The sequence below is a fragment of the Sinocyclocheilus anshuiensis genome, unplaced genomic scaffold (assembly GCF_001515605.1).
Source record: "Sinocyclocheilus anshuiensis isolate Anshui unplaced genomic scaffold, SAMN03320099.WGS_v1.1 scaffold163, whole genome shotgun sequence".
Taxonomy (NCBI): domain Eukaryota; kingdom Metazoa; phylum Chordata; class Actinopteri; order Cypriniformes; family Cyprinidae; genus Sinocyclocheilus; species Sinocyclocheilus anshuiensis.
The window spans coordinates 1,400,967-1,409,750 of record NW_015548223.1 but is presented as its reverse complement, the minus strand read 5'-3'; positions in this window follow the sequence as shown (position 1 = coordinate 1,409,750).

Sequence of the window (8,784 nt, the reverse complement as noted above, 5' to 3'; positions counted from 1 at the left end):
TGTAAAAAAAAAAAATGAAACCAAAAAAGTTATAGAGGTTTTAGTTTATAAAAATGATTTATGAACAAATTTTTATATATGTTAGGACCAGACTCTGACATTCAACACACCCACACAATTATAGCTGCATAATTTATCCAATTGACTCTATAATACAGCAAAAGCAGAAAACAGGAAAAATGTGATTATTTGCTTTATAGGCCAAACCTGAAAAAATGGCACCATCTAGTAATAAATTGTAAACATTTAAATTTGGAAGCCTTGCCAACAGAATGAAAGACTGCATAATTTTTGCTAAATGGCCCTGGGATTAAAAATTGCTTCTTTGGGGACATTTTTGTCCTTAAGGAAGCAAGGGAAGTACCACGGTCTATGCAGGGTCAGAAAGCTCTCGGATTTCATCAAAAATATCTTAATTTGTGTTCCGAAGATGAACAAAGGTCTTATGGGTTTGGAACGACATGAGGGTGAGTAAATCATGACAGAATTTTCATTTTTGGGTGAACTATCCCTTTAACTATAATAACCCTGGCTTGATTCATGAACTCACTAAATATTTAATTAAATTATTAATTTTTTTTGAAAGAAATTATAGTTTTATTCAGCAAGGATGCATTAAATTGATCAAAAGTGACAATAAATACATTTGTAATGTTACAAAAGATTTCCATTTCAAATAAATGAAAATGTAAAAAACTGCATCACAGTTGAATAATATTTCACAATATTCCAGTTGTTACTGTGTTTATAATCAAGTAAATGCAGCCTTGGTGAGCAGAAGAGACTCCAGACCTTCTATCAGTAGTGTGTAGTCGTTTTGGTCTGCTGCAGTACTAAGTGGCAGCTAATTAGTGCAGTATTAGCATTCATGTGTGTTCGGAGAAATTTAAAGGCCTTCTAGGGACAAGTTGGTCATAAACACTGATTCATTTCAGCTCTGTTTCAGCTGGGATAGTGTTCATCGTTTGCTTGTAATTGATTTTTTTCTGCGATGTTATTACTGGCAGACTGTAACACCTGCGAGTGCCGCTAATGTGCCATCTTCCCTTCAGATGCTCCTTCAGCGATCACTGTTGCCAGAGTAACCGTCTCATAAAATTTCACGGCTCGCCATCTGCTCTGGCCAGACGGCATTAGCACGCTGATCTCAGCCGCTGAGCCGGTGCTTCGTATTGGTTAAACACCAGCAGCTCTTCCTAAGCACACTTTTGGACTTTCTGAAAGAGAGAGAGAAAAAAGTCTCCCTTAACAAGATATTTCAATAGGATTTTTATTTGTATTTTTTATTTTTATTTTTTTTAAAGATAATATTTTTAATCAGCAAGAACACATTAAAATGTTACAAAAGATTTACTTGAAATAAATGCTGTTCTTTTGAACTTTATATTCATCAACGAACTCTAGGGAAAAAAGTATCAGAAAATGAACAACAAATGTAATTTGTTTATTAACAGTGTCTATACATGCCTCATTGGAAAATTATGTTACTAAAATATTTTATTTATTTATTTATACATAAATGGACCAACTTACAACTTGACTGGAAATTACACACAATAAATATATTGTGAATGAGTGACATTTTCCTTATTTTCTTTCTTAGTTTCCTACACAACACACTATCTATTTCTTTATTTATTTATTACAAATCATATAATTACATTTTTATTTAATCTCTTTTTCTTTGTTTTCTTGTTTTCTCCACACATCACATCTAATCTAATTAGGGACAAACTTGTGGAATTATGGAACAACTGACTGAAAAGTCATCGTCATAGTGTACAAATATTTACTAATACATTATTTAAAATAAAAAATATCTTTCTACATTTCACTCTTCTATAACTTGTTTCTAATCTATCTTTCCAACAAACCTGGCAATGTATGAAAATTGTTGGCTTAGTGACAAATTGTTGGTTATTTTGTAAGTCTCTTGTTGGTAGAAATGTCTACTAAATGAATAACTGTAAATGATTTTCTTATTTTTGTATAGTGAAAGTCTGAATCTGGCTCAAAACCAATCAGCATCAAGTATTCCAGAGAGCCATAATAAATAACTTGATAGGTGACAAAAATGTTATGTATTATGTACAGTCTATTTAATACAGACACAGAGCACCTTTATATAAAACACAAAATGTGTTCAGATGGCAGTTTCTGATGCGAGATAAACGGTAAAAGTAATGCCTTCCTTCTGCTGCATGGCACCTTCAGCTTACAATAACACAATAAAAGTGGCTGATCCCATATGCCTTTCTTTTAATTATTCTTTGTCTTATTTGTCTTTACCGCTGTTTCTCAGTGTTTTCTGTAAGAGCCGCGGGCTGAGCTGTATGATTAGATAGATGTGCTTGTAATAGTCAGGCAGCGTGAGTAAAACTAATGATTATGATTATGATGATGAATGGGGAATATGTGGAGTAAAAACTGAGTTCAAGATGATTGTCCCATTCTGTTGTTTAACATTGGGACTGTATCTGTACTGATTTACATTGAATACATTATGTTCAGTGGGTTTTGGGACCTTGTTATATTATATAGCCATTTTACAAGAAATGTTTACCTTATCAAAGCTATCAGAAACCGCTTATTGCTAGTGATGTTACGTTCGAACTCGAAAGATTGTGTAAAAAAGCCAACACATTTCATGTTAAAGCACCGTATCGAAGCTTGAATCTTTTTTTTTTTTTTTCCCAAAAGCCTGTGATGTCCGAAAACATCCAAAGCTTCATTAACTGGAGAACCACATGACTGCTTCATTATCTGGTTTAAAAGGAGTGAATTCCACCGCGGTTTTCCATACATTAATACATTGTTGTTGTTTTTTTCCAATTTCATAATTTGTTTCAAAAGCGCAACTTTGCCTATGAAATGACAGTCGACGGATCAAGGCATAGTCAAAACAGACATATTTTATTTAGGAATTTATGTTTTAGTTATTTCAGTGCCAGTACACTTTAAAGCCATTTATTTTTGTGACCAGATTTGCAAAGCTTTGTTTAGCCATCACTACTTAAAGGAACACTCCCCTATTTTTGAAAATAGGCTCATTTTCCGACTCCCCTAGAGTTAAACAGTTGAGTTTTACCGTTTTCGAATCCATTCAGCCGATCTCCGGGTCTGGCGGTAGCACTTTTAGCTGTAGTTTAGCATAGATCATTGAATCTGATTAGACCGTTAGCATCTCGCTCCAAAGTTCCTTGATTATTACGCCGGAATGAGAATATAGTTCCTAGCCATATCGGCCTAGAAAATAGCAACTTTTCATTTTCCGTCGGTCTTAGTACACGATGTAACTACAGAAGAGTCATGTTTTAAATAGGAAAAATATCGAAACTCTTTGGTCATTTTTGAGCGAGATGCTAACGGTCTAATCAGATTCAGTGACATATGCTAAGCTAAGCTAAGCTAAAAGTGCTACCACCAGACCCGGAGATTGGCTGAATGGATTCGAAAACGGTAAAACTCAACTGTTTAACTCTAGAGGAGTTGGAAAATGAGCCTATTTTCAAAAATAGTGGAGTGTTCCTTTAATGCATAAAATAAAATAAATAAATAAATAAAACAATCCAGCAGTGCTATTTATTTATTTACAGATCTCCAAAGCTTCGTTTAGCCATCACTACACTGCCTGCTATTTTATATAAAATAGTATGCGAAAGAGTATGCATTTTAATTGTTGTCACATCACATCACATCACATGGCCTCATTATGTTTAATTCTGCAAAATTCTGATCAAATATTGAGTCAAGATTAAAAACGTTTTAAATATAATTTGAAGTTACTGGTCATCTCTGTATTTCTATGCATGCAGAAATATTGCTTACTCTGCACGGTAAACATAGAGCATGTACTTCTGAGAGACCTAAATCTGGCCAAATTCTAAAGCAGCATTGCTTGTATTCACTGCACAGAAGGCAATCCCACAATTCATTGCAGCAAACTCAGTGAAAAGATCGGTCCAAGATGGCAGACAAAGGAAGAGAAATGATAAATATAACTGTACTTCATTCCAAAATGAGTACTTATATTGATTGTATTGGAGTATTGCATTGCAACATACTGATGCAAACTAAAATCAAGTCTTTTGTGTGCTTCATATGATGAGCATCATTTAAACCGCCTATGTAAGCACTCCAAATCGGATTCAAGAAAAACTCAAAAGCTTCTAGAAGAACTGATACAGAAATGTTCCATACCAGGTGACGGTACAAGTATGCACAACCTTACCGTCTCAGAACAAACAGGTGTTTCATTTGCATAACAGCACAGCTTGCATGTGAAAATACACGTTCCACGTCCTGCGTGGTCTTCGGTTACATTCGTCAGAATATCTTGAGCTCGACTGATAATGTGTCGCTATTTTCTTTTGATTCGAAAAGAAATAGGCTGCAGACAGCTTCTGGAGCTTCCTGAAGAGAAGAAAGACAAAACATGTGATTTTATGGTAAAATAAAATGTTATAAATAAATAGCATGAATGATTTTATAAATAAATAGCTTAACAAAATAGCCAATATATTAAATAATTTTATAAATAGCATGATATAATAGCTCATATAATAAATACTTTTATAAATAAATGCATAATATATAATAGCAACCACAATACAATAATTATTTTTATAAATAAATAACATGAATCATTCAATAAATAATTAGCATATAACATATAATAAACATTATTTTAGAAATAAATAGCATGAATCACATCCGAGTTTTGATTGCATTTGTATAGTTTATTATTATCTTTAGCCATGCAATAGTCATTTCATTGCTATCATGTGTTATGAGTAGCATACAATGCTTTATGTTAACAATTTTAACATAATGCCTAAAATGTCACTATATGTTTTACAGTAAGTTAAACAAGATTTTTCTATAGAATCAACCACATTTTGTGCTGGTTATGTATTACATATAACCAAGTGACTAACAAAACAGAAAATAAATAGGAATTGATAAAATTGTAATATTTGCCTATTGTCTGCAAACACGCTAAACCAACCCGATCTCATGAAAGTGCGTATAAATAGTACGCCAAATAAAAACGAAAACTCGTAGTATTCATACACAAAAATATATATGCACGCCAAACACATGTGCACGCCAAAGTCCATTTTTGCGTATCAATACCACGAGTTTTCGTTTTTATTTGGCGTACTAGCATTTTCATGAGACCGGGCTCACACATATTTAATCTCTTTAATTAAGACGCTAAACGGTGGCTCCCCAAGACAGAATATTTAAGCCAATTGCAGTATTAATAACCTCATTAATTGAACAACATAATTGCCTATCAAGAGACTGGCTGCTGTGCGGGTTCAGAGGGGAAGGGTTAATTTTCTCAGGGAACCAGTCATGCATTATTTACATACGCAGATGAATAATACATCGCAGCGGCGTGAAAAATACCCGAAAAATACCCCCCCCCCCACCCCAGCAAACCTTCAGAAAGCAAATGATTTTAATATTCATGGCTCGCCTGAAAATCTGCGAGCTGCGGTTGCAGGAAACAAGAAAGACTACTTCTCATCTCCTCCAGCTATAAATAAAAAGGTGCACAGGAACAAACTTCATTTATTTTGCTAAACAAATGACTGACCTGGCAACACTTGTGGTAAAAACAAAAGAAACATTAGAGAGATAAATGGCGCCCATGATAATGGGCTGTAGAGAAGGGTGAGCATGCCTATTAACATGCATATTATAATGGCAAAAATTCTCTGGAAAACAGTGTTATGAGGAATAAAATGAGCAGAGGGATTTATCATGTACTCAACATGAGGAAATTATCATGTAAAATCACACCAGCCACAGTAACACAATCATTATTATACAGCAGTACTAAAACAAATGCAATATATCTGGAATACAAGAGTCTGCAGAACAGCGGTTAAGGGAATAGTTCAGACAAAAATGAGAATTCTGTCAACATTTACTCACTTTCATGTCATTCTTAAGCCAGTTTGGAACACAGAATTAATGCTCGTGTTGTTTTTTGTCTATACCGTAAAGGCAGTAAACTGTAGTTGTGAAGTGCCAAAAGGAACAAAATATATCATAAAAGTATGCATTTTAGTCTGAAAAAAAATCTTTTAAATGTGTTTTTTATAGAATATAATATTATTATTTGTGATGTTTTTATCAGCTGTTTGGACTCTCATTCTGACGGCACCCATTCACTGCAGAGGATCCATTGCTGAGCAAGTGATGGAATTATACATTTCTCCAAATCTGATGAAGAAACAAACTCATCTACATCTTGGATGGCCTGAGGTGGAGTATTGCAGCTAATTTACATTTTTGGATGAACTATTGCTTTAAATCTCTGTTTTTAGACACCTCAAAATTTCATCAAGACTCTTAAATGCACTAAAAGCATAAAATGCTGAATTTTTAGTGAGCTTGTTTAGTGTATATATATGTGGTGGAAAGTCCTCCTCAGCATTAATTACCGAATATGACAAGCAACTTGACAGGCGTGTAGAGCTCATTATCCGAGCTCACTGGAAACTTTGCAATTTACGAGTGAGGCAGACCAACCATAGGCCAAATTAATCTTTGCTCTCTCTCCTTCCAGCGCAAAAATTTCTAATATTCTCATTAATAGGCTTGTGCTCTGCACCTCATTATGTGTCAAACATTAACCAAGGATCCAAACATTAACAAAGAGTGGAGGAATTCACGAGGAGCATGTTCACATAAGCCTCTCATTCTGTTTTATGAGGATGTTCTCAACAAGGTCCTTTAATCATTACCCATGTTTCTCCTGAAGGAGGATCATTAGGAGCTGCTGTGTTTGATCTTGAGGAGAGAAGAAAGAAAATGAGATGTGAAAACATTTGGTTGTGTGAAACAGATAAGCCTTCAGATTAAAAAAAAAGAGCTCACTTTGTTTTATATTCCTACATTTCATTTACATATTCTTAGTGCATGTGTAAATTACATCTGTGAACTTGAATATTCAGTGTTAAAATCTCAAGAAAAATTAAGGAGAAATACAGAAAACTATTTTTATAACCTCTCACAATGAAAACTCATTCGTAGTTCTGATAGTACTGTAACTTTATATAAATAAATCAATCATTTTAATCAATAAGGCATTAAGGCAAGCATCATTATTGCTTGAGCTTAGAGAATTAAGCAAACCACTAACCCTAATAATTAAACATAGTTTAACATAATTTGACTGGTGAACAGATATAATGATGCCACAAATTGTGTTAATGTGTGCAATTACTTTTCTATATAATTCACATTTTAAATAACCAGGAAAAAATTGCATATTAAAGACTAGCATACCATAACTTTTTTTTACTTGAAGTAGAACACCCTAAAAACCACATAGCAGCCCTCTAAAACATTCAAAAATAAAATCCATGTAATATCCAATGACTAAGTAAAGTAACAGCACATCTCTTTTTTTTTACTGATTCATCCATATTCAGTCATATGCATAATTATGGTTGGAATTGTACTGCATTGCTCGATGTAGATCTAGTAACTAAATCAGCTCATGGATTTAAATAGCACTTGAATTCTCACATATATAGATCAGTTTGAACAATTTACTTGTGCATATGATGACATGAAGGAGAAAGGGCAGCTAAAATCTCAATTTCAAGGAAGTTTCCATATAGAACATCTGCAAATGAATGGAAATGAAGATGTGGTAATCAGCATAACGAAAGGACATTTGTGAAGCGTAATCCTCTGGTTTTAGAGAGCGCATGTCCTCCACACTGCATTAGCACACCGTCAGAATTCAAGACACAGCAGCTAATGTAGGTCAGATGGTTTACAGTGGAAAAACGTACATATATTTTGACAGTAATTCAGGATTTTGTTCTGGTGTGAAGGAGAAAGCCATGTGATGCACTTCAGTATTACTGCAACATAATTCAATAGTAATTAGAACGTCATTTCAACAAGAACACATTTTTAGAAAAATCACTGTTAATAGAGTTAACTATATAGATATATATTAAAATAATAACTAATAAAATGACAAAACACACAACAAAATTACTAACATTTTAACTAAAATTAAAATGATAAAATACAAAAATATAGAGTAATTCTAATATCTAATATTTTATACAATTCTAATATTATATATATATACATACATATATAAAATAATAAATGACAACACAGCAAAATTGCTAAATAATATAAAAAATATGAAAAAAGTAATTCAAAATATATATTTTTTAACTATATAACAGTATCTCAATTATACTAAAATAACACTGCTCTGAAGCACTTCAATATTACGGCAACATAAACTACATTTCTACACTGAAAAAAAAATGTGAAAACAAAATTGATACAAATTACCCTGAAAGTTTAATACTTTTAAAAACCTAAAACAATGATACTGTATGCTTTATAATTTAAAATATAGCTTAATCGATAACCTCGCTATGAAAAAGGTTCCTTGAACATGTGTCCTCCACCTGTAGGCCTGGAAATTGCTTCCATAGTTATTATGGTTCATTTCCACAGAAATGGTGCACATCATATTTTACCTTGTAACCTGACAGGCACTGGACATTTTGAAATGCACTGGCCCACACAATGTCTAATGCATATGAATTTGCACTCGGGGGTGAGCGGGGCTGAACAGACAGAGAATGCTCATGATGAAAGGTCAAGCACCTCAAAGCATTTATATGCATGTTGACAGACCATCCATCCAAACTCATACACCAGATCAGCTGGAGAAAATTACTTGATCCTTGGCAAAAAAAAATGATTCAGTCTACAGCCTAGAGATCA